The sequence below is a fragment of the Octodon degus genome, unplaced genomic scaffold, assembly GCF_000260255.1.
Source record: "Octodon degus isolate 3935 unplaced genomic scaffold, OctDeg1.0 scaffold00011, whole genome shotgun sequence".
Lineage (NCBI taxonomy): Eukaryota > Metazoa > Chordata > Mammalia > Rodentia > Octodontidae > Octodon > Octodon degus.
The window spans coordinates 13,390,830-13,391,735 of NW_004524587.1; the positions used below are offsets into that span (position 1 = coordinate 13,390,830).

At 49.7% G+C, this 906-nt stretch overlaps 1 pseudogene; it reads left to right on the top strand.

Moving 5' to 3' along the window:
* Positions 1–361: 361 nt before the first annotated feature.
* The window catches only part of LOC101574708, a 5,194-nt pseudogene continuing 4,649 nt past the window's right edge, over positions 362–906 (top strand).

The window sequence follows — 906 nt, forward strand, 5'->3', positions numbered from 1 at the left end:
ACAAATTTATTTCTGCAGGCTCCTCTAGTTTTTGCAGCTTGCAGCGGATGTCAGGTTGCCTGCCCACTGACAGGGACTGAACAGGAGAGAGGCTTTTTTTTTTTCCTTGAGTTAGGCACAGGCTGGTGGAGGGCTAGGAAACTACTCTCTTAGAACTCTCCCCGCTATCAGCTGGATTACCTGGGTGGATCACAGAGGGAGGGCTGCCCTGCCTAGGGAAGACTACCTTGGAACAATGAGTTAGAGGTCTGGGTTGGAGCAGGATAAAAGGTGAGGAATTCCTGGGAGAGGGTGGAGTGGGACAGAGCAGGGGGCAGAGGAGAGAAGGGCAAAGGAAGGGGGGGTGAGTTGGAAGTGTCAGATGGCAAAGGGTGGTGGCAGCCCAAACTCAGGGGAATCTAAATCTGAGGAGAGCAAGGAGGCTGGGTGGGTTGCAGAGAAGGTGAAGGGGTGAAAGTAGGGGGAGGAACATCCTGAGGAGGGCCGGGTAAGGAGGGCCAAAGTGGAAAGAGCCAAAAGTACTTGGGCCCCTTCTCATGCCTGAGGGAGGGGCGTGTCTTGAGAGCAATAAAGGCCTTTTAAGGGATTTCTGGCCATTTGCCCTTGTGATAACAGAAGGTTAGGTTTGTTTGTGTGTTTTAAAAACTCAAGTTTTAAGGAGTCAAAAGTTTTCCCCTCAGGCTATTGGCTGCCATTGTGGATTTATCTTGTGGCCAAGCTATCTGGCAGTAAAAAAATTTAACTTTTTTAGGTTTTATGACCTCTTCCAGGACAAGGGAGCCAAGACTATGAAGGAAGCATTGCAAAGGTTCATTTTCTGAAGGGCAGGAAGGAATATTTCTCAGAGTGGCCGAATTTGAGGTGAACCAAGAGCTTTACACTCTGCAGAGCACCTACTCTCCAGAG